At 43.6% G+C, this 24744-nt stretch overlaps 1 protein-coding gene across 3 annotated transcripts in view; it reads right to left on the reverse strand.

Annotated features, from left to right (window-relative positions):
- Positions 1–22347, reverse strand: part of OSMR (oncostatin M receptor) — an 80832-nt gene extending 58485 nt beyond the window's left edge. For 2 of the 3 annotated variants that reach the window (XM_054032710.1, XM_054032707.1), the window contains exon 1: positions 2590–2816. The gene's annotated coding sequence lies outside the window, so the exon portion shown is untranslated. Of the gene's footprint in view, positions 1–2589; positions 2817–21899 lie in introns of those variants that run through there. The other variant, XM_054032708.1, reaches the window with a different exon arrangement.
- Between the last annotated feature and the right edge of the window lie 2397 nt (positions 22348–24744).

The following is a 24744-nucleotide window of genomic DNA, read 5'->3' on the forward strand; positions in this document are numbered from 1 at the left end:
GTTTTGTTGGGCTGCTGGCAAGCTTCAAAATATGTTTTCCTCAGCAAAACAGAATCTCCAGTCCCAAAATAATCATTGAGGCGCTGCATAGCCACATCAAAAGGAGGACTTGGGCTCTGGGAGTGCATTATAAATATCAATGCCATCATGGGCTAAGTGGTTCTGTAGAAAGGGTAATCTGGCAGCATCACAAAGTTCAAGATCTGCACATACTGTAGTTCCAAAAATTCCAAATAAAGTATTGCCAGTCAACAGCCAAAGAATGTGCAGGCAGCATGTGTTGCAGAATAGAATCACTCGTCGCAATAATGTTACTCTCTGGTCCACCCCAGAACTGTTATACCAAAACACAAGGAAATCGAAGCTAGACATGTAAGTAGGTGGTCAATCAAACCAAAACATATAATAACCATGAACCAGGCAAGTCAGCAACAGTGTGAACAAAACATAACAGTCCAAATGGCAGGTTTGTAGCAGCAGGCCTTGGGTAACCGCACACACCCAATGCTATGTACATATACAGGAATAGGAACTGAAACACTGAGTTTAGAGAGCAGGAACCAGAAAATGAGCAGGAAGCAATAAGCAGGATGGCAACACACACACACACACAGCTGTCATCATGAGGACATAAAGAATCGCAACCTTTGAATAAAATGCATATTTAATTTCAATAAAACATAATTCTTGAACAGTCATTTTAAGATTAACCAAATCTTTCTAAAAGGGAAAATAGTGTCATAATTGAACAACAAAGAGGAAAAAGGATTGGGAGGGAGACGAAAAACATCTGTTATCCCCATAGCCAATAGTCAGGCAACAGTATTGCCTGCAAGACCAAAATGAGCAAATGAAAAATGCCCCCAAATCTCAGAAAAGATGACAAGTATAGCTCCTGTCCCACTGATTAATTGAATTGTTCAGTTGTCATTCCAAAGAGATAATAAAGTTATACTCCTCGAGAAATACTATTGTACTGTGCTATCTAAAGAAACATTACCCTCAGTTTGCTTGGCCCTAGAGGAAGTCATGAATTATTGTAATGAGTTCACTGGAACCAGAATGTCTATTTATTTAATTCCTGCATGCTGTAGAAAAGGTCAAGGAACTCTCACACAAGTAGCCTGAATAAGGTAGACATGGAATTTTCATACTTTTTCCTTGCCATTTACTTTAGTCATCAAAATAATTCCATATTTTGAAATAGCAATTCTTTAGTAGTCAACTACAATGGTTCAACCAAATATTTTATACCAGTATCACTCAGTGATTAGATTAAAACGATAGCATCATATTTTGGGATGGATTCTGTGAGCCTTACTCATGCAGAGTAGAGCTAACTGCACAAACAGTCCCATACTGGAGTATGACACAACAGGACCAGGCTGTATATGTGTAGATGTAACAGGCTATATATGAGTGGATTTATTTACACTAAACCGCTTTACATCACTCTAGTAATGTAATGGGGCCTTAAATGGATATGAAATGAAACTCACTTTAAGACCCATTGCCAGAGTGCTGTAAAATACCTTTACTATAAATGATAATCAGGCCCTGTTTCTGAAGACTTTTATATTACAGTTTACTGCTAATCTGAGAGATTTTTATTTACAAGTTTCATTAGGTTGTAGAGAAAATCTGCTTCTTCAAATTAGATTTATGAGCTAATTTTGTGTCTGCAAAGATGCCTGTATACCTACATTTTATCAGTGAGAAATTAAATCCATAAATTATTTTACTAAATTGTGGGGCTTTAAAAAATATTTTCCATATTACAATAAACAGAGGAATTTGCATGTCTGAATAAATGTATTTTTCACATCTGCACTAAAATCAGAAATACACATAAGGCTAACTTATTACTTGCCAACTATTTTTTCCTTATTTTTAGTCATGTACATTTTCTTCTGGCCATTTCAACACCCTGAGTCAGATCCTCATTTGGTGTAAATCAGTGTAGCTCTATTGGTTTCAATACACGTATGCCACTTTACACCAGCTAAGGATCCAAGTTTCCACTATTCTTTAAAATGTTTACTCCCTTTTCAGCCTGTTTGCTCAAGTTCAAGGACCCTCAATATGTGACTCTTAAAACCTGATACTGCAAACTCAATTCATGTGAGTGAGGTCAGCTTATGAGGAAGAGTTTGCAGGAGCGGATTTCATTCGTAGAGGGAACTGATGTTAGGCACACTAGCAATTCACCAGTCTTACTCCTTCAAGAACTGCCCCAACAAATGTGTTCCCTTTCCCTTTCTCCGCAATGGCTATGGGAGGAGCCCTTTAACAGCAACATTGCTCATACCAATCCTTCCCATCCCTTCTCAGGTCTGGCTCAAGAACTGTCAGGCATGAAAGTGAGAGTGTGATGGTGAAGGAATTTAAAAAACAAAACAAGCAAACTAACAAAAAAAACCTGGGAGACAGATGATGACAGCAATAAAGAAACTGCAGCTGAAGAAGAAAAAAGAAAAGACAAATGATAACAGAGTGTCCGAAGTACGGGACATTATTCTAAAAGGCCTGTCCTTTTCAAAACAAATCAAAGAAACCTGTTAAAAATAACATGCTAACACAAATACCTACCAGGTGTCAGCTGAGTTTTGACCTGTAGGACTTTCTTCTGCAATTTTCATGTCCTTCAGTCCCACTTTGTTAATTCCTTTCGCCCTTTCCCGGGCTTACTCCTCTCTCTCTCTCGCTCTCTCAACCCTGCACTTTATTTCCTGTTTTCCTGTCTTCCACTCCTGTCTCCCCTCAGGATAATATTTGAAGAGCAGCCAAAGGAAACTCGTAAGCTAATGCTGCTCTGTGACACCGTGGGTTTTGCTCTGTGCAGTGAGAGGAGTTGCGAGGGTGGGGAAAATCACAGGAATGTTGCCAGCAGGGCCGTCCTTAGGATTTATGGGGATCTATGTAGTATTATTAAACTCAGGGCCGGCTCCAGGCACCAGCGAAGGAAGCAAGTACTTGGGGCGGCCAGTGGAAAGGGGCGGCATGTCCGGGTCTTTGGCGGCGGGTCCCTCAGTCCCTCTCTTCCTCTTTGAGCTGCCGCCGAAGAGGAAGAGAGGGAACAAAGGACCCGCCGCCGAATTGCCGCCGAAGAAGGAAGCAGTGCGATTGAGCTGCCACCGAAGTGCCACTGATCGGCTTTATCTTTTTTTTTTTTTTTTTTTTTTTTTCCCCTCCTTCACTTCGCCGCTTGGGGTTGCAAAAAAGCTGGAGCCGGCCCTGATTAAACTGGTGCCCCTATGCCCGATGGCAGCCCGGGCTCACAGCCCAGGATGGGGGAGGGACAAGGCAGCAAAGGATACAGAGACGCCCGGCCTGCCTCATGGCAGCAGAGAGTCACAGTTCCCCCATGCCCTCTCCCTCACGCAGAATGCGCAGCGCCGGCGCATTTAGCTCTGTGAATACGGCCCCTGCCTAAGGAGACTGCAGTGTGCACTGGGTGTGCGGGAGCCAACCTGCTCTTACCAGTTGTCATGGGCAGTGGGTGAAGCTGCCGCTTGGGGAAGCTAGCTCCCCAGCCCACCTCTTCTGCCTGTGGCCCTGCCTATACCCGTGCTCTGCCCCAGGCCTCGCCCCCTTCTGCAATTTCTTTCTAAAGAAAATGTGCTTTTAATTAGATACCTTCTGCATGTCCAGTCTTCACCATCTGGCATGCAGTGGAAAACATGCCAGACGGTGAACACTGGATATGCAGATGGAAACTAATTAAAAGCACTAAACTTGGGAATAAAAAATGTCAGTCACAGGTTTTTTGATATGCCCTGAAGTTTGTCAGAAATTTACTTGCCCAAACTTTGTAGTAAGGGTGAGTCAGCTGTCTTGCTGAATACAACATTAAATATTATGGAATGCATGATGCAGCTCTTCTGTTTTACATTTTCTTAATCACTATTTCTAAGCCGATTTTATATTTTAAATGTACTCTTAAGCCTTCATAAGGTAATCGTTCCAGATTACTACATATTTAACTCACTGAAACAAAGACATTATTTTAAAGTAATCAGTCACAGAGGTTTAGTGTGTTCATAACAATGTTCATTGCTTTTAGAAAAAGGGAACCCTATTTTACTTTGTGTGATCTCCATAACAATAGACATGTTTATGAAATTTCACCATTTTTAAAAAATGTTTCCAAAGATTTTAGGTATAACAAAGGATTTCATATTTTACTAGGTACTGATTTTGCTGGAGGGTTCTTTTAAAACTAGTTCATCAGATAGTCAGAAGTAAAGAAAGGGAAACTCTTTGTCCAGCTATCTGGAAGGAAAGGGGTGTTGTCCCTTTAAGTCTTCAGTGGGGGAGAGGGGAGGGAGAAAGGGATGGACAGGAAGACTTTGGAAGCAAGTTTTTACTATAGTAATTAAAATTAAAATGTGTATTTTAGATAAGGGTGGTCTTTTGAAGGATTTATTTAAAAAACTATATGTCTGAAGATCCAAGCATTTAAGGCTAAAGATGATTGTGCCTCTAAAAATCTACGCAAGGATTTTTTTAGAGATGTGATTTTATCATCTTCACCAACACACAAATGAAATATTTTAAAGCAAATTTTAAACTAAGGTCCTGTAGACTAACATGTTCTAAGTAAATATTACAGTAATGCACAACTGTTTACTGTCAGTTGCTGAATTTACTGACAAATTTAGCTGGGGGTTGGCAAATGCCTGTTAAATGGTTTCATTACCACTTGAATGGCTCTTTAACAGTTTCAATGTTGTGCTAATAGGTCTGGCAGGCTGGAAGGCTTTTTCACTTTTAAGTTACTAGATCCCCTCCGGAGTAAGAGTCACCAGGCTGCAGCAGCCAGCTGTGGTGGGAGCCTGCAGGAAGGGTCAGAACAGGGATAGGAAGACCCAGGAGGGTGGACACTAAGACCCAGTGGTGCCCCAAATTTTCAGCTGCCCTACACAGCAGCATATGCTGCGTATGCCTAAGGACAGGGCTGGTTGCCAGGGAGGTGTAGCCAATGCAGTGTTACCATCTCCCATGATTTTGTCATGAATATCATGATAATTTTTAGAGGGGTAGCCATGTTAGTCTGGATCTGTAAAAAGCAACAAAGAGTCCTGTGGCACCTTATAGACTAACAGATGTATTGTGCTCCAATACATCTGTTAATCTATAAGGTGCCACAGGACTCTTTGTTGATAATTATTGTTTTCCTTAAAGCCCTAGCTCCTGGAATCAAGTAGATATGTGATGATTTCAGCCTTCATTCTTAAAGAAACAGTAAGTTTCTAGCCCTCGTGGCTGTGGAGAAAGCTTCAAAATGTGACTCCAGTGCACCCTAAAGGCTCAAAAAGCAGAAGGCAAATAAAAAGAACACCACATCTATTGTATTAATTTTACATAATCTCGTGATTTTAAAGCCAATCTCATGATTTTTGAACATTTAGGGTTGGCAATACTGCCAATGCCAGTGCTGGTGGAAGGCCAAGAGACAAAGAGGAAAACAGTCAAGGGCATGAAACTCATAGGGCTCCACTTGTGAATCTGTGATCTATGTGTGACATTTTGGCCACAAGACAGCCTATTCAGCAGCATCACTACTAATCCAGGTTTCAGAGTAGCAGCCGTGTTAGTCTGTATCCGCAAAAAAGAACAGGAGTACTTGTGGCACCTTAGAGACTAACAAATTTATTAGAGCATAAGCTTTCGTGGGCTACAGCCCACTTCTTTGGATGCATATAGAGTGGAATAGATATTGAGGAGATATATATACACACACATACAGAGAACATAAACAGGTGGGAGTTGTCTTACCAACTCTGAGAGGCCAATTAAGTAAGAGGAAAAAAAAAAACTTTTGAAGTGATAATTAAGATAGCCCAGTACAGACAGTTTGATAGTAAGTGTGAGAATACTTACAAGGGGAGATAGATTCAATGTTTGTAATGACTCAGCCATTCCCAGTCCTTATTCAATCCTGAGTTGATTGTGTCTAGTTTGCCTATCAATTCCAGCTCAGCAGTCTCTCGTTGGAGTCTGTTTTTAAAGTTTTTCTGTTGTAATATAGCCACCTGCAGGTCTGTCATTGAATGACCAGACAGGTTAAAGTGTTCTCCCACTGGTTTGAGTATTATGATTCCTGATATCAGATTTGTGTCCATTAATTCTTTTGCGTAGAGACTGTCCAGTTTGGCCAATGTACATGGCAGAGGGGCATTGCTGGCACATGATGGCATATATCACATTGGTAGATGCGCAGGTGAACAAGCCCCTGATGGTATGGCTGATGTGATTAGGTCCTATGATGATGTCACTTGAATAGATATGTGGACAGAGTTGGCATCGGGGTTTGTTACAAGGATAGGTTCCTGGGTCAGTGGTTTTGTTCAGTGATGTGTGGTTGCTGGTGAGTATTTGCTTTAGGTTGGGGGGTTGTCTGTAAGCGAGGACAGGTCTGTCTCCCAAGATCTGTGAGAGTAAAGGATCATCTTTCAGGATAGGTTGTAGATCTCTGATGATGCACTGGAGAGGTTTTAGTTGGGGGCTGAAGGTGACAGCTAGTGGTGTTCTGTTATTTTCTTTGTTGGGCCTGTCTTGTAGGAGGTGACTTCTGGGTACTCATCTGGCTCTGTCAATCTGTTTTTTCACTTCAGCAGGTGGGTACTGTAGTTTTAAGAATGCTTGATAGAGATCTTGTAGGTGCTTGTCTCTATCTGAGGGATTGGAGCAAATGCGGTTATATCTTAGAGCTTGGCTGTAGACAATGGATCGTGTGGTGTGTCCTGGATGGAAGCTGGAGGCATGTAGGTAAGTGTAGCGGTCAGTAGGTTTCCGGTATAGGGTGGTATTTATGTGACCATTGCTTATTAGCACAGTAGTGTCCAGGAAATGGACCGCTTGTGTGGATTGATCTAGGCTGAGGTTGATGGTGGGATGGAAATTATTGAAATCATGGTGAAATTCCTCAAGGGCTTCTTTTCCATGGGTCCAGATGATGAAGATGTCATCAATGTAGTGCAAGTAGAGTAGGGGCGTTAGGGGACGAGAGCTAAGGAAGCGTTGTTCTAAGTCAGCCATAAAAATGTTGGCATATTGTGGGGCCATGCGGGTACCCATAGCAGTGCCGCTGACTTGAAGGTATATATTGTCCCCAAATGTGAAATAGTTGTGGGTGAGGACAAAATCACAAAGTTCAGCCACCAGGTTGGCTGTGACATTATCGGGGATACTGTTCCTGACAGCTTGTAGTCCATCTTGGTGTGGAATATTGGTGTCGAGGGCTTCTACGTCCATAGTGGCCAGGATGGTGTTTTCTGGAAGATCACCGATGGATTGTAGTTTCCTCAGGAAGTCAGTGGTGTCTCGAAGATAGCTGGGAGTGCTGGTAGCGTAGGGTCTGAGGAGAGAGTCCACATAACCAGACAAGCCTGATGTTAGGGTGCCAATGACTGAGATGATGGGGCGTCCAGGATTTCCAGGTTTATGGATCTTGGGTAGCAAATAGAATACCCCTGGTCGGGGTTCTAGGCATGTGTCTGTACAGATTTGTTCCTGTGCTTTGTCAAGGAGTTTTTTAGCAGATGGTGTAGTTTCTTTAGGTAATCTTCAGTGGGATCAGAGGATAATGGCCTGTAGAATGTGGTGTTAGAGAGCTGTCTAGCAGCCTCTTGGTCATATTCCAATTTATTCATGATGACGACAGCACCTCCTTTGTCAGCCTTTTTGATTATGATGTCAGGGTTGTTTGAGGCTGTAGATGGCGTTGTGTTCAGCATGGCTGAGGTTATGGGGCAAGTGATATTGCTTTTCCACAATTTCAGCCTTTGCACGTTGATGGAAGCAATCTATGTAGAAATCCAATCTGTTGTTTCGACTGTCCGGAGGAGTCCACGCAGAATCCTTTTTTTTTTTGTAGTGCTGGTAGGGGGGATTCTGTGGGTTAGTATGCTGTTCAGAGGTATGTTGGAAATATTCTTTGAGTCAGAGACGTCGAAAGTAGGATTCTAGGTCACCGCAGAACTGTATCATATTCATGGGTCTGGAGGAACAAAAGGAGAGGCCCCGAGATAGCCCAGCAAAAGAGTCTGTCCTAAGAGTTTAGCTGGAAAGATTAACAATATTGCTGGGTGGGTTAAGGGAACTACTGTTGTGCCTGCTTGTGGCATGTAGCAGTTTAGATAGTTTAGTGTCCTTTTTCCTTTGTAGAGAGGCAAAGTTTGTCTTGTAAATGGCTTGTCTAGTTTTTGTAAAGTCTATCCATGAGGAAGTTTGTGTGGAAGGTTGGTTTCTTATGAGAATATCCAGTTTTTTGGGGGGGTTTTCTCTTACTTAATTGGCTTCTCAGAGTTGGTAAAACAACTCCCACCTGTTTATGCTCTCTGTATGTGTGTGTATATATATATATATATATATATCTCCTCAATATCTATTCCACTCTATATGCATCCGAAGAAGTGGGCTGTAGTCCACGAAAGCTTATGCTCTAATAAATTTGTTAGTCTCTAAGGTGCCACAAGTACTCCTGTTCTTCTTACTACTAATCCAGCAATCCTAAAGGAAAGATTAGATAGAATAGCTGTTCCCCTAAACACCAGGCAATGCGGAAGGTAGGTGTTCCTCTTCTTTGGGGTTTTTTGCATGGGAAGGGGAGCATATGATCCATCGAGGGCACAGTTTAGGCAAGTACTGTGCAAACTTCCCCAAATGGCTCTCAGTTCTAACCTGTACCACCACTGGCTAATCCAGTCCAAACTTCTCCTAAGCAGGGATTGATAGTTGTGCCAAACTGCAAGACAGTTTACATGATATGGATAAAACTGAGGGTACTTGCCAACACATACTGTGACTTCTTATAGAGCTGACTGAGTTCTGATAGGCCAGCTGGTGGCTGTGGAGATTTAGGACTCAAATTTTCAAGTTACCCCTACTTCCTTTATCTTCCTAAGGTTTCAGTTTTTGTGGGAGAATAGGGCAAGCAGATTGCCAGCCACTCCTGCCCACTCTCCTAAGTGCAGCACTGACATAACACTGAACATGGCATTTCACACACAAATGTAAATGTTACCAGTAATTCTGCTGGGAAAAATTCCTTTAGTACATAACATCTGATGTAATAAGACGGACATGATCCTTTCAGTCTAGTTTATACTGGGTAACACTGTATACTTTATTGATCAATAGTGTAAAATTAATAATGGATCAAAGTACAGTTTCCCACATTCACTGGTTAAAATGTGATCTACAGAAAACATTTGGTGTCCAAGATTCAGTGAATTGTTATATTATTTGTACTGGGGGTGGCATCTACGGATGCCAGTTGCAGATCAGGGCCCCTGTGATGGCATGTCCACCCAACAGGAGGAGGACAAGCCCTGAGCAAGTTAATATGGGCCAGGAGGGGCCAATTAACCTTATATTCTGCACCTGGAGTGGAACCAGAGCTGGATAAAACCTAATGGGAGATGAAGCCCACCTGGGGGAGGAGCTGGGTTAGGATTATAAAATATGAAGGGGCTACAGGGAGGAGATCTGCAGTCACTCCCTAAAGGAAAAGGGAATTGGCTGGGGACAAGGAGGAGACCCCAAGGGAAAGTAAGCCCTGGGGTCCTGTTCTGGACTGGGCAGTCTGGTAAGAGGTTGGGAAGGGTGAAGTAGCCAGGGGGAGCAGAGGAATTTCCAGAGGTAAACCAGAGATAGGCAAAGAGATAGAGAGGTGGGGTAGGAAGGAGCCCAGGTAAACAGCAACAGGGTCTGAGACTAGGCAGACCTGGATCTCTAGTTATAGGTTCTCTGGGCTGGAACAGAGTACCAGGCAGACCTGGGTTCCCTTACCAGCAGCTGGAAAAATGGCACAAGACCCAGAGACTTGAAAAATCAACCGGACAGTTTGTCCTATAGGACCTGGAAGGTGAGGAACTACATAGTGACCTAGCTGGAGGGCTGAGTCATGAAGAGAGAGCACCCTGCGATACAGAGCGGCCACGGCGTGAGCAACTGATGGAAGCTGGCACCAGGTGGAGCAAGAGCTAATTCCCAGCCAGAAAGAGGTGCATGTGTGGTGAGTAGCAACCCCCTTACAGCCCTACTGTGCTGCATGTTGTAAAAGTACATAACAAAAAGACAGCCCCCACCCCAAAGATCTTAGGTTTGCAGACCTCAGATTAGCCCTGCCTAAATTATTCTTCTTACAGCTCCATGGTCCATGTCATTCTTTCAGTTTTCAAGTATGTAAAATGTTGTTACAGAGAGAAGGAAGATTGTTTTTCTTAACCTCTGAGGATAGGACAAGAAGCAATGGGCTTAAATTGTAGCAAGGAAGGTTTAGGTTGGACATTAGGAAAACAGGGTGGTTAAGCATAAATTGCCTATGGAGGGGTTGTGGAATCTCCATCATTGGAGATTTTTAAGACCAGGTTAGACAAACACCTGTCAGGAATGGTCTAGATAATTAGTCCTGCCATGAGTGCAGGGGAATGGACTAGATGACCTCTCAAGGTCCCTTCCAGTTCTAAGATTCTATGTAGATTATTGTGATTTTTGGTAATACTGTTCCATAGAGAAGATGGAGTGATCGTAAAGGAGTAATGCCTGGAATCATTTCACAAAAGTAACAGAACACACCGTTAAATGTAAACTGTGTAATTCAGAGCTGAGGTGTGCAAACAGCACCGGAGCAATGCTGAACCATTTGAAGCTGAAACATCCCTCTGTTTCATGTGGGGAAAAAAGGCAAAAATCAAACAACGTTGACAGCGTTTGTTTCTGGCAGTTCAAGAAAATGCAACACACAACGTGACAAAAAACTAACAGAGTTGTTGTGCACCATGATCACTATAGATATGCTGTCTGTAAATGTCATTGAGGGTACAGGTTTTCATGCATTGATGAGTTTTGTAGAACCTGAATACTGTGTGCCTGTGAGACAAGACTATAACCTTGAGACGAGAAGAGCTATGAAGACTGTGTGAAGTCTGTCTGGGAAAAATTGAAAAACGCCATTAACCATTTACCACTGACTGCCAGACAGTATTAACTAGAGAAAGCTACTAGACTATCACTTGCCATTATATTGAAAATTGGGAGCTTTGATCTGCAATTCTAGAAACCGAAAGTATGGCAGAACAACATACAATGGAAAACCTTGCTGAAAAATTAAACACTACAGTGGAATGATGGGGTCTGGCAGGCCATGTCTTGGCGTGCGTACACAATAATACAAGCAACATTGTGCTTTCCAACACACCGAAGTATGTTACGTGGGAATCTGTCATTTGTTTTGCCCATACTTTGCAGCTAGCCATAAATGCTGGGTTTTCTTCAAGTAGTGTGGATCGTGCTGTTGCAGCTGCAAGTAGACTAGTTGCACACTTCCACCACAGCACTGTGGCTGCAAAAGCACTCGAAAGAAAACAAAACACAGCTTCAGGTTAAGCGACACTGCCTGATCCAGTCACGTAAAACTCACTGGAATTCAGTATATGACATGTTCGAAAGACCCTGTGAGCAAAGGTGGGCTATAACAGCTGCGCTTTCAGATTGTTTTGTTACAGAGCTATCTGATGCCCGAACGATTCAGCTGCAAGGTGAGCACTGGCAATTAACAGAGGACATCTTACCACTACTTTCCACTTTAAAATGTGCTACAACTTCCATGTCTGCTGAACAATCAGTGTCAATTTCAAATATTTATCCAATTTGCAAGTCTTGTCCAAACTCACCTCAGAAGCAAAGTTCCTGTCGAAAATGGAAACGTTTCTGATTTCAAGGCTGCTGTTCGTCACTCTCTGAAACATTGCATGAAACCCAACAATCCTGCCATAACTGCCGAACCTGCACTTATTGCCTCCTTGTTAGATCCACACCATAAACACATGTGGTTTCTTTCGCCTGTTGTCCAGATCGCTGGTAACTCAAAGCTTCTGCAACTTGCATCGATGTTAGAAATAGAAGAACTTCCGAGTGCTAGTGCTGAACCGGATCAGCCGATACAGCCAGTGCCAAAAAAAAATGCGTGAAACTGAGAAGAGTGTTATAGTGATGCTTTTAGGTGGAGATTATGCCAAAAAGGAGAATGCAGTAGAAAATTAACTGGAAAATTACTTCAGGGAGTCTTGTCCTTCATTGGAATGCAGTCCATTGAAGTGATGGAAGGTCCATGCAAAGCATTTTCCAAGGCTTGGGAAACTGGCAAAGAGTACCTGTGCATTCCAGAAACGTCTGTGCCTGCAGAATATGCGTTTTCCAATGCTAGCCTTACTAATCGGCTGTACACAAGACTGACACCAGAGCATGTAAACATGTTATTTTTTCTTAACAAAAATCAGCAGTAGAGTTGAAATTCTAATTGGTCTTTTTTGTATATTTGAACAGCTTAAGGAGAATATGTAAAAAGTTAAACAAAAAAAATGGGTTTTACACATAAGACTGGCTGTTTTTGTTAATAAAGGCACTTGAGAAAGATAATATATATGTATGATAGATTCAGTGTGAACCAGTAGCACCGGAACATTTTTAATAGTGGGAGCCTGGGCCTGGCAGCCGGGACCCCATGTAAAATGTGGGGGTTCTGCAGGCACCCCCCGCACTCCTAGTTCCCATGCCTATGATGTCAGTTCCATAGCAATCGTTCCGACTCCTAACAATGCAGAACCTAGTTCCACATACACTATGAAATGGTATTGCTGCGGTGTTTTTAATGTGCACATTAGACATTTAACCATTAACTGAATACATTACCGGTAAGACAGATGCTTATCAGTTAACCAGTTAACATTTTACATCCCTAATTCACACTTATGCTACTAAGGATATGTCTAGACTAGAGAGTGTGGCCTTCTTATAACTTGAATTGACTGATTGCCAATGAACATTAGTTAACTAACATGACTGTAAATGCTAGTCTAACCATGCTGCAGATGTTTGCAATTTACTTGTGGCTTGGCTCATTTAAGCCATCTTTATTACCTCCCAGGACTGGAAGTTACGACTCCTATGCCTATAGTCAGCTCCCCTGGTATGGTGAGAGTGTGGAGACAAGGATGCCTCTGTTATGGTAGTGTTGTCGACTTTTGTTTGTCTTAAATTAAATAAAAGGTGACATATCATACCTATAGTTAAAGAGGAGTGGAGGCCTCTCCTGCCCTGACTGACAAAGGCCGCTTCCTCATTCCATCTGTTGGCGGAATCTCACCTAGATGTAAGCGGGGGGGAGAGGGGAACGTTTCCCAGTTTCTTGCTGGTCTCCCTGTATCTATGTTGAAGGCTCATTCCTCCACCCAATTTCCAGTGGTGAAGAGGGAGACCTTTGAGCCAAAAGGATCATTATGGAGCTGTCGGCTGGAGAAACGTGCTTCAGTTCTATGGCTTTCCTAAGGTTCTTCACTGACTGCTAGACAGCCAGGAAAGAATTTACCATTCAACAGGACCTTGGGGATAGTAAAATAACAATTGTTTGGACTTGTACAGCATCTCTCATCGAATGCTCCCATTCTCTCACTTTTACAGGCAAGGAAGCTCAGGCTTGGGAGCTAAATGACTTATCTAAGGTGAGCCCATGATCAAATTTGTGTTTAGATCCCTCATCTCCTGACTCCTAGCTTTCTGCATCTGACTCCTCCACTTGGAAGTCAACTGTATGCAGCTGAAATCTGACTGAAGTGGCTACTTCCAGGAGGAAATGTTCCTCCTCAGAATAGGCAGCAACCCCTGTTCTTAGTACATATTTGGAGGCTCACAGAGATTCTGTGGAGTAGTATCCACTGAGGCAGCCTGGGACTGAATAGACCCCTTAAGAAATTAAATATGGCATTGATTAGTGCATATTATGACCGGCTAACTCTTAGTATTTTGAAAAAATACACAGTTGAAGTACTGAGTTCTACAAAGTAGCCAATCTTTTTTACATATGCAGTCTTTTTCTGTATATATATATCTTCATGAGAGTGAGAGAAAGCATCTACTGAGTTGCTGTGGTTAATGGGTAAATAACAGGCTTTTAAAAAATGCTTATGTAAGAAATGAACTGATACCATTCAGATCTGCTAGGCACATAAAGTTGTACTTAAGTCATTACTTAGTTCTTGTTTCTCTGATAAATACAAAGCTCTTTAGAAACCTAACCCCATGCATTATTACCCAAACAGGAAAGACATTATGTAATTAATAATATTCTCCTGTGAAGGCTTTTATTCCAAACAAAAAAGAGCATTACATGTTCATGTGTCTCTTAAAATATGTGAAGTCCTTGCACTCCCCGTACCCATCAAGGTGGAGGAAGACAAGCTATATCACAATCGGTAAAGTGCCAGGGTCCAGGTCTGTGACTGATACTGATGGAATCAGTAGCCCAACATAAGGGATTCTGCAGCAGTAAGAGAGCTAATATTTGATCTACTTCAGGCATGAGCTACATGTACTGATGTCAGGATTTGGTTTACTCTGGACTAGGGGAAGACATGCAATCAAAAATTAGCCTGATCCAGCAGGATACAGTTGATCTATTGAAGTTTTTGCTGCTTGCTTCCACCCAGATATGCTGAGGTTTGCTGAAGTAAATGAGGGGGAGGAGGGAGAAGGAGAGAGAGACAGCAGAAGCAATACTTCTTTCCTCTGTTTTGACTGTACAGTTGCATTTGTGACCAAAATTTGGTATGATTTGACAGGATCCAGATGAGAAAGCTGAGTTTTTGCAGGGCTGTTGTGATCAGATGCATCCAGGTCTGTATTTCTGAGATGCACTGGAGCAGGTAAACATGTTCTCTTAAGTAGTGGCATCTTGGAAACTGAGCCAAAATCTGGCAGGATCTAGCAAGGCGGATTTGCAGCATTGTTGTTCGGATGTGTTCAGATTTTTGTTGTTGTTGTTGTTGGAGCAATGTATTTAAACAATGAAACTTGAAGTATTGGGGCCAAAAATTAGTTGCTCCAGCAGATACTAGATGTAGTATTTGACTGTATTGCTGGGCCAGGATGCATCAGGGTATCTGAAGAGGAGCATTGATATTTGTTCTCTATTTATTCAGTAGAAATTGTGGAACTGAGACCAACAAGTGTCAGGATCCAGCTTTTAACTCCCCCTTCCTACATTCTTTCTAAGTTCTACGGCAAATGTGTCTAGAGTCATGCACACCAGTCACTTTGTGGTCACAGTTGGAATATTTGAGGCTACAAGTTTACCCTAATTGTAGCCTCATTTGTAAAAAGGATTGTACCACCTTGTGAACTTTCATATAATGTATAATAAAACACATTGCTGGAAAGTAGGTTAATTTGCTTTCAGTAATGAAAGTTATAAACAGGTGCAAGAGAACCAGACAGTAAGACTACATTACTCCAAACAGTAAAGCCCATGCTGATATGACTAAGGACTATGCTTGGTAAAAGTAGAAGATAAATGAATCAAAGTTGGGGTGTCAGATATTAGGCCTAGGGCTGTCGATTAATCGCAGTTAACTCATGCAATTAACTCAAAAAAAGTAATCGTAATTAACCACCCTTTTAAATGGCACTGTTAAACAATAGAATACCAATTGAAATTTATTAAATATTTTTGGATGTTTTTCTACATTTTCAAATATATTGATTTCTATTACAACACAGAATACAAAGTGTACAGTGCTCACTTTATTTTTTATTACAAACATGTGCACTGTAAAAGTGAAAGAAATAGTATTTTTCAATTCACCTCATACAGGGGGGAGGGATAGCTCAGTGGTTTGAGCATTGGCCTGCTAAACCCAGGGTTGTGAGTTCAATCCTTGAGGGGGCCATTTAGGGAACTGGGGTAAAAATCTGTCTGGGGATTGGTCCTGCTTTGAGCAGGGGGTTGGACTAGATGACCTTCTGAGGTCCCTTCCAACCCTGATATTCTATTCTATTCTATTCTAAGTACTGAAGTGCAATCTCTTTATCATGAAAGTTCAACTTACAAAATGTAGAATTATGTACAAAAAATAACTGCACTCAAAAATAAAACAAACAATGTAAAACTTTAGTTCCTACAAGTACACTCAGCCCTACTCCTTGTTTAGCCAATCACTAAGACAAACACGTTTGTTTACATTTATGGGAGATAATGTTGCCCGCTTCTTATTTACAATGTCCCCTGAAGGTGAGAACAGGTATTTGCATGGCACTTTTGTAGCCGGCATTGCAAGGTATTTACGTGACAGATACGCTAAACATTCATATGCCCCTTCATGCTTTGGCCACCATTCCAGAGGACATGCTTCCATGCTGATGATGCTCATTTAAAAAAAAAAAAAAAGTGTTAATTAAATTTGTGACTGAACTCTTTGGGGAGAATTGTAATCTCGGATGATGACCCAGCATATGTTGTTCGTTTTAAGAACATTTTCACTGCAGATTTGACAAAAGAAGGTACCAATGTGAGATTTCTAAAGATAGCTACAGCACTCGACCCAAGGTTTAAGAATCTGAAGTACCTTCCAAAATCTGAGAGGGATGAGGTGTGGAGCATGCTTTCAGAAGTCTTAAAAGAGCAACACTCCAATAGGGAAACTACAGAACTGGACCACCAAAAAAGAAAATTAACCAAGGGTGTGCTGTCTGCTGGGTGCTGAGATATGGGATGTGGACCTGAGGCTGAAGAGGATCCTAACGGGAGCAGGAAAGAATCCATTGATTGTCCTTCATGTGGGAACAAATGATATGGCTAGTTTCTCGCTGGAACGTATCAAGGGAGACTATGCCAGGCTGGGGAAGACGCTTAAGGAAATCGAGGCTCAGGTGATCTTCAGTGGGATTCTGCCTGTTTCTAGAGAAGGGCAACAAAGGTATGACAAGATTATGACGATCAACAGATGGCTCAGGCAGTGGTGCTATAAGGAGGGCTTTGGAATGTATAGCCACTGGGAGGCATTCATGGACAGAGGACTGTTCTCTTGGGATGGACTTCACCTGAGTAGGGAGGGAAACAGACTTCTAGGATGGAGGCTGCCACAACTGATTAAGAGAGCTTTAAACGAGGAATTGTGGGGAGATGGTTGGGAGATATCCAGATAATCTCCATGCCGGATTTTAACATTGAGAGGGAAGAAAACGTAGTAAGAAAGGATACAGCCATGGGTAGGAGAATGGACATAAGCAGGGAGGGGAGTGCAGATACCAGTCTAATAAGCGATACTGGCAGTAGAATGTCTGGGCCTAAATCGGGTAAAGCCAAACAGCAAAAATTGAGATATTTGTACACCACTGCGAGGAACCTCAGTGACAAAATGGAGGAAATAGAGTTACTGGTGCAGGAAGTGAAACCAGATATTATAGGGATAACAGAAACATGGTGGAATAGCAGTCATGACTGGAGTACAGGTATTGAAGGGTATGTGCTGTTTAGGAAAGACAGAAATAGAGGCAAAGGTGGTGGAGTAGCATTGTATATCAATGATGAGATGGACTGTAAAGAAATAAGAAGGGATGGAATGGATAAGACAGAGTCTGTCTGGGCAAAAATCACATTGGGGAAGAAAGCAACTAGAGTCTCCCCTGGGATAGTGCTTGGGGTGTGCTACAGACCACCAGGATCTGATCTGGATATGGATAGAGACCTCTTTAATGTTTTTAATGAAGTAAATACTAATGGGAATTGTGTGAGCATGGGAGACTTTAACTTCCCAGATATAGACTGGAGGACAAGTGCTAGTAATAATAATAAGGCTCAGATTTTCCTGGATGCGATAGCTGATGGATTCCTTCACCAAGTAGTTGCTGAACCAACAAGAGGGGATGCCATTTTAGATTTGGTTTTGGTGAGTAGTGAGGACCTCATAAAAGAAATGATTGTAGGGGACAATCTTGGTTCGAGCGATCATGAGCTAATTCAGTTTAAACCAAATTGAAGGATAAACAAAAATAGATCTGTGACTAGGGTTTTTGATTTCAAAAGGGCTAACTTTAAAAAAAATTAATGAAGTTAGTTAGGGAAGTGGATTGGACTGAAGAACTTGTGGATCTAAAGGCAGAGGAGGCCTGGAATTACTTCAAGTCAGTTGCAGAAACTATCAGAAGCCTGCATCCCAAGAAAGTGAGAAAAATTCACAGGCAGGAATTGCAGACCAAGCTGGATGAGTAAGCGTCTCAGAGAGGTAATTAAGAAAAAGCAGAAAGCCTACAAGGAGTAGAAGATGGGAGGGATCAGCAAGGAAAGCTACCTTATTGGGGTCAGAACATGTAGGGATAAAGTGAGAAAGGCCAAAAGCCATGTAGAGTTGGACCTTGCAAAGGGAATTAAAACCAGTAGTAAAAGGTTCTATAGCCATATAAATAAGAAGACAAAGAGAGAAGAAGTGGGACCACTAAAAACTGAGGATGGAGTGGAGGTTAAGGATAATCTAGGCATGGCCCAATATCTAAACAAATACTTTGCCTCAGTCTTTAATGAGGCTAATGAGGAGCTTAGGGATAATGGTAGGATGCCAAATAGGAACGAGGATATGCAGGTAGATATTACCACATCCGAGATAGACGCCAATCTCAAACAGTTTAATGGGACTAAATCCAGGGGCCCAGATAATCTTCATCCAAGAATATTAAAGGAACTGGCACATGAAATTGCAAGCCCATTAGCAAGAATTTTTAATGAATATGTAAACTCAGGGGTTGTACCATATGACTGGAGAATTGCTAACATTGCTATTTTTAAGAAAGGGGAAAAAAAGTGATCTGGGTAACTACAGGCCTGTTAGTTTGACATCTGTAGTGTCAAGGTCTTGGAAAAAATGTTGAAGGAGAAAGTAGTTAAGGACATTGAGGTCAATGGTAATTGGGACAAAATACAACATGGTTTTACAAAAGGTAGATCGTGCCAAACCAACCTGATCTTTTTTAAGAAGGTAACAGATTATTTAGAAAAAGGAAACGCAGTGGATCTAATTTACCTCTATTTCAGTAAGGCATTTGATACAGTTCCACATGGGGAATTATTAGCTAAATTGGAAAAGATGGGGATCAATATGAAAATTGAAAAATGGATAAGGAACTGGTTAAAGAAGAGACAACAACAGGTCGTACTTGGTTTTGGAAGCAATCTTATTTAATTTTTTTATTACTGACCTTAGCACAAAAAGTGGGAATGTGCTAATGCGGATGACACAAAGCTGGGAGGTATTGCCAATACAAAGAAGGACTGGGATATCATACAGGAAGATCTGGATGACCTTGTAAACTGGAGTAATAGTAATAGGATGAAATTTAATAGTGAAAAGTGCAAGGTCATGCATTTAGGGATTAATAACAAGAATTTTTGTTATAAGCTGGGGACGCATCAGTTGGAAGTAACAGAGAAGGAGAAGGACCTCGGAGTATTGGTTGATCACAGGATGACTATGAGCAGCCAATGTGATATGGCCATGAAAAAAGCTAATGCGGTCTTGGGATGCATCAGGCGAGGTATTTCCAGTAGAGATAAGGAGGTGTTAGTACCATTATACAAGGCACTGGTGAGCCCTCATCTGGAATACTGTGTGCAGTTCTGGTCTCCCATGTTTAAGAAGGATGAATTCAAACTGGAACAGGTACAGAGAAGGGCTGCTAGGTTGATCTGAGGAATGGCAAACCTGTCTTATGAAAGGAGACTCAAAGAGCTTGGCTTGTTTAGCCTAACCAAAAGAAGGCTATGGGAAGATATGATTGCTCTCTATAAATATATCAGAAGACTAAATACTAGGGAGGGAGAGAAATTATTTAAGCTCAGCACCAATGTGGACACAAGAACAAATGGATATAAACTGGCCATCAGGAAGTTTAGACTTGAAATTAGACAAAGGTTTCTAACCATCAGAGGAGTGAAGTTCTGGAACAGCCTTCCAAGGGGACAAGTGGGGGCAAAAGATATATCTGGCTTCAAGACTAAGCTTGATAAATTTATGGCGGGGATGATATGATGGGATAGCCTAATTTTGGCAATTAATAGATCTTTGACTATTAGTGGTAAATATGCCCAATGGCCTGTGATGGGATGTTGGATGGGGTGGGATCTGAGTTACTAGAGAGAATTCTTTTCTGGGTGTCTGGCTGGTGAGTCTTGCCCACCTGCTCAGGGTTTAGCTGATCACCATATTTGGGATTGGGAAGGAATTTTCCTCCAGGGCAGATTGGCAGAGGCACTGGGGGGGGGTGAGGTGTTCACCTTCCTCTGCAGCATGGGCCATGGGTAACTTGCTGGAGGATTCTCTGCACCTTGAAGTCTTTAAACCACTATTTGAGGACTTCAATAGCTCAGACATAGGTTAGGGGTTCGATAAAGGAGTGGGTGGTTGAGATTCTGTGGCCTGCGTTGTGCAGGAGGCCAGACTAAGTGATCATAATGGTGCCTTCTGACCTTAAAGTCTATGATTTAACCTTCTGCTGGTGACATCAGACTCCGATGATTAAAATGAATATGCGTCTGTCTACACTGCTTTGGATCATTATCAAGCAGAACCAGTCATCGGCATGGACACATCTGGCACGTAAATATCTTGCGATGCCAGCTACAACAGTGCCATGCGAACGCCTGTTCTCACTTTCAGGTGACATTGTAAACAAGAAGCAGGCAGCATTATCTCCTGCAAATGTAAACAAACTTGTTTGAGCGATTGGCTGAACAAGAAGTAGGACTGAGTGGATTTGTAGGCGCTAAAGTTTTTATTTTTGAATGCAGTTTTTTTTGTACATAATTCTACATTTGTAAATTCAATTTTCATGATAAATTGCACTACCTTATTCATATTAGGTGAATTGAAAATACTATTTATTTTGTTTTTACAAATATTTGTAATAAAAAATAATACAAAGCACTGTACACTTTGTATTCTGTGTGGTAATTGAAATCAATCTATTTGAAAATGTAGAAAACATCCAAAAATATTTAAATAAACGGTAGTCTGTTATTCTTTAACAGTGTGATTAATCATACTTAATTTTTTAATCACTTGATAGCCCTAATTAGGCCTAATTAGTGGGCAAAATAATGAGGATAGGCTATTATACACATCACTCCCTTTTTGGGTCCTTAAAGAAATATTTGATGGGGGAAGGGCTATAAGAATAGACAGACTACTGAAGCAAATTTCAGTACCATGGCTACAATCACAATTGTCTCCTGAGATCTCCTTCATCCTAATCCTAAAAGCTGTCCTGATCAGCCAGAGAGAGGGACCCAAAAAACATTGCCACCTCTATTGGCTCCAGCTGAATCCCCAACACCATCTGGGATGAAATGGGATGGGGCTTTAACTAAAGTAGAAGCAGCAACAGCTCCAGTCAATCTCAACTAACTTTTTGCCTTTCCCCAAAAGGACAGTTATTACTACCCAAGAGACTGTCAAAGAAGGGTATCTTTTCCTTTTTAAAATCTCTCTCCAGCTAAAGAGAAACAAAGGATCTTGTTAAAATGAAAGCCTTACTTAATATTACAAATGCTGTAACTGTTCCTTCTATTTGTATCTTTAATAAAAGGTTTAAAAGATTTTTAACGATGTTTGCATTGTTCTAAACAGGCTGAGACCTGTGTGTACCAAACCTGGAACTTGATTAATGCTGGCCAGTGATTGCGTTATGTTAACGGCTTTGGCCAATCTAACTAAATATTCATCCCTCTCTGGGTCACTGCAGGAGGAGTCTGAGAACAAAACCACAGGATGTGTTAATTAACTAGATCCTTACCAAGCACTACAGAAGTTTGAAATTCAAAGAGAAAACCTTTGAAATAAATACTTGCTAGTGATAGAAAAGCCCCCTTTCAAAAGCCACCAGTGGAACCTCAAGGGCTGTTGTTGGCCATGGATGGGGGGGGGAGGGGATATAAATTTGACCACCACCATCCCCCAAATCACCACCCATGTTGGGTGCCCAGGAAGGAGTCATCCTCCCCTGGAAAATAAACGGAGTAAAGAGAGAAGAGAGCGGGAGAGAGGCGCTAGCGGAAGAGGGGTACTCACTGCCTTGGCTGATGGAGCTGTCTCAGTGACTGAGTGACGCTCGTCGCGAAGGCGTCCAGCCTGGCTAGGGGAAGGCACCTGGAGCGGGGCACGTGCTGCATGCAGAGCCCTCCCTTCCCCCGCTCGTTAGCAGGGATTGGGAAGCTGGGAGTCTGAGCAGCTGAGCCGGGCTTCAGTGTGTGTTAGCCAGGGCTGCTCCGGCTCCGTGCTCGCCAGCTGTCCCCGGGGTGAATCAGCCACCCCGGCTGGCTTTACGGGAACAGCGGCTTGGAGCGGGAGGGGGCTGCACTTTCCCGCCTCCTTCTCGGCGCGGGGGGCCGCGCAGCGGCCGCAGTTCCAAGTGCGAGGGCCGGGTGCTTCAGCCCCAGCGATTGCGGGCGGGCGCGCGGCCAGCGCATTCCACACCCGGCCGCCGCTCTCCGCCGCGGGTGATGCGGTAGGAAATTCCCTGCCCTCCAGCTCCGGGAAGTTGAATCACTTCAGCGGGCTGGAGGGTCCGTTTTCCCAGGCGGAGGTGGCTGGAACTTGCTTTATCTTGGCCCGTTTCCCACGCCCCCGGGGCCTGCTGGGAGGCAGACCGAGGAGGGTTGAATTAGGGTCATGGGCGGGCTGAGTCTGTCCTGCGGGGACCTAGTCCAACAAGAAGGGGACAGCGAGAGCGCTGCTGGTGTCCTGCGTGCGGAGAGGGGTTGAGTCTAGCTCCGGGTTCGCTAACACGTGTTAGCTACCCCCGACCTGCGCGTGCTGGCTGGCCCTAGGAAGCACCTTTAGCTGGTCGTGTTCTGGGCTCCTGCCTCCAGGCTGTCACCCAGTCAGCGTGTTGGCTAAGCCCCACCTAAACTCGACCACTTTTCCTAAGTAAAGATAAAGCCAGTCTTGTGTGCGAGCCCTTTCAGCCCCGCACCTCCCCGGTTAGGGCCCAGGAGGGGAGAGACTTAAGATCGGATGAGGAGTCAGAAGGGGAGAGACTGGGAAGGGGGACCAGCCAGGTTGTCACTCTCCAATCAGCTCTCTTTAGGAGGGGTGCCTGGTGTGCCTACTGCTTCTTACTCCCAACCTCGAGATCATTTTGTGGGGAGGTCAGGGGCCTGCTCTCTCTTCCCATCTGGTAGCAGCATGACCAGGAAACACTGGCTTCCACTGAAGAATCCCAGTGCCCTTTTGTCATCCAAAGTCAGGTAGGTAGTCAGGGCCCATGCAAGGATATTTTGCGCCCTAGGTGAAACTTCCACCTTGCGTCCCCCCCCCCACATCCCTGCGGCAGCTCCCCCCCCCCCAGGAGCCATGTGGCAGCTCCCCACCCCAACTCACCTCTGCTCCGCCTCCTCCCCAAGCATGCTGCCCCTGCTCTAATTCTCCTCCCCTCCCAGGCTTGCGGCGCCAAACAGATGATTGGCGCCACAAGCCTGGGAGGCGGGAGAAGTGGAGCGGCCGCTGCGCTGGGAGAGGGAGTCTTAGCAGCACATGTCAGCACGCCGCCGGCAGCCCAGCCCAGGAACGCTGTAAAAAAAAAATTGGGGGCACTGCTTTTTGGCGCCCCCAAATCTTGGCACCCTAGGCAACTGCCTAGTTTGCCTAAATGGTAGCACCGGCCCTGGGAACCGGCGGGAGGGATGAAGCAAGTCCGACTGGAACTGCTAGAGCGAGAGGACTGGGACAAAGGGCAGCTGGAGTAGAGGTGGGAGGAGATCGGGACCAGGAGCCAGTGTGGTTGGGGGAGGACTGGATGTTGAATGAGGAGCCTAGAAGGCAAGACTGGAACTGGGATAGCATTGGGGACTGGGGACTGACACAGCAAGGAGACAGGACTCACGTCACGAGGAGGAGGAGTTGGGGAGGGGGTTATGAGAAGGAGTTGGTGCAGGGACAGAAAGGGGTTGACCTGGGGCTGGGGAGGGGGCAAACAGGCAGAAGAGTCTGATCACTAGAGCACACTCCCTCCAAAACCTGGAACTGAACCCAAGATTCCTGAGCCATTACCATTCCTGTGCTCTCAGCAAATATCCGTAACTCTCAAATCTCTCTCTGTCTAGTGTAGTGGATGAGGACCAAGGCCTGGTCTACGCTATGAGTTTAGGTCGAATTTAGCAGCATTAAATCGAATTAACCCTGCACCAGTCCACACAATGAAGCCATTTACTTAGACATAAAGGGCTCTTAAAATCGATTTCTGTACTTCTCTCCGACGAGGGGAATAGCACCAAAAATCGACATTGCCAGTTCGAATTAGGGTTAGTGTGAACGAAATTCGACAGTACTGGCCTCCGGGAGCTATCTCACAGTGCGCCATTGTGACCGCTGTGGACAGCAATCTGAACTTGGATGAACTGGCCAGGTAGACAGGAAAAGCCCCGCGAACTTTTGAATTTCATTTCCTGTTTGCCCAGCGTGGAGAGCACAGGTGAACATGCAGAGGTCATCAGCACAGGTAACCATGCAGTCCGAGAATCGAAAAAGAGCACCAGCATGGACCGTATGGGAGGTACTGGATCTGATCGCTATATGGGGAGAGGATTCCATGCTAGCAGAACTACGTTCCAAAGGACGAAATGCCAAAACATTTGAAAAAATCTCCAAGGGCATGATGGAGAGAGGCCACAATAGGGACTCAGATCAGTGCCACGTGAAAGTTAAGGAGCTCAGACAAGCCTATCAAAAAACAAAGGAGGCATACGGTCACTCTGGGTCTACGCTGAGCTGCATGCAATTCTAGGGGGGGCCGTCACCACTACCTCACCTCTGACCGTGGATTCCGAGGAGGCGGTACTCTCAGCCATGCCTGAGGATTCTGCGGATGGGGAAGATGAGGAGGAGGACGACGAGCTTGTGGAGAGCACACAGCACT

The sequence above is a fragment of the Malaclemys terrapin genome, chromosome 6, assembly GCF_027887155.1.
Source record: "Malaclemys terrapin pileata isolate rMalTer1 chromosome 6, rMalTer1.hap1, whole genome shotgun sequence".
NCBI lineage: Eukaryota > Metazoa > Chordata > Testudines > Emydidae > Malaclemys > Malaclemys terrapin.